Source organism: Chrysochloris asiatica, unplaced genomic scaffold, assembly GCF_000296735.1.
Source record: "Chrysochloris asiatica unplaced genomic scaffold, ChrAsi1.0 scaffold00101, whole genome shotgun sequence".
NCBI classification, from domain to species: Eukaryota; Metazoa; Chordata; class Mammalia; order Afrosoricida; family Chrysochloridae; genus Chrysochloris; species Chrysochloris asiatica.
The window spans coordinates 10683673-10684788 of record NW_006408619.1 but is presented as its reverse complement, the minus strand read 5'-3'; positions in this window follow the sequence as shown (position 1 = coordinate 10684788).

The window sequence follows — 1116 nt, the reverse complement described above, 5'->3', positions numbered from 1 at the left end:
TCACAGGATCATATCAATTGACGTGGAAAAAGCATTTGACAAAATCCAACACTCATTCCTGATAAACACTCAACAAAATAAGAATAGAAAGGAAATTCCTCAACATAATTATGGGCATATATACAAAACCAACAGCCAACATCTCTCTGACTGGTGAGAAACATAAGTCATTCCCCTTGCGAACAGGAACCAGACAAGAATGTCCTTTATCATAGCTCCAATTCAATATTGTGCTTTAAGTCTTAGCCAAAGTTATAAGACAAGAAAGGAAAATTAAAGGCATCTGAATTGATAAAAAAAAGAAGTAAAACTCTCCCTTATTTGTAGATGATATGATCCTATACCTAAAAAATCCCAATGACTCTGCAAGAAAATTATTGAAACTCATTAGCAGATTCAGCAAAGGGGCAGGGTACAAGACAAACATACAAAAATCAGTTGGATTCCTCTATAGTAACAATGACAGTGCTGAAAAGACATTAGGAAAGCAATACCATTTACAATAACCTCCCAAAGGATGAAATATCTAGGAATAAATGTAACCAGAGAAACAAAGGACCTATACAAAAAAAACTACAAAACACTACGACAAGAAACCAAAGGAGACTTACAAAAGTGGAAGAGTATACCAGGGTCCTAGATAGGAAGACTTAACATCGTGAGATGTCAATACTGCCCAAAGTAATTTGCACATATGGTGGCTGTGTGCTGTGGAGTCGGTTCCGACTCATAGCAACCCTGTACAGGGTTTCCAAGGCTGTAAATCTTTACCAAAGCAGGATGCCTCATCTTTCTCCTGTGGAACAGCTGGTAGTTTCAAACTGCTGACCTCGCAGTTCGCAGCCTGATTCGTAACCACTGCACTACCAGAGCTCCTTAATTTACACATATAATGCAATCCCAATCCAGATTCCAATGACATTCTTCAAAGAGATGGAAAAAACTATTTCAAACTTTATATGGAAAGAAAAGAAGCCCAGGATACACAAAGCACTGCTTAAGAAGAAGAACAAGGTTGGAAACCTCTCACTCCCTGATTTCAAAATTTACTACACAGCTACAGTAGTCAAAACAGCCTAGTACTGTTTGAAATGAAAGATACATTGGTCAATGGAA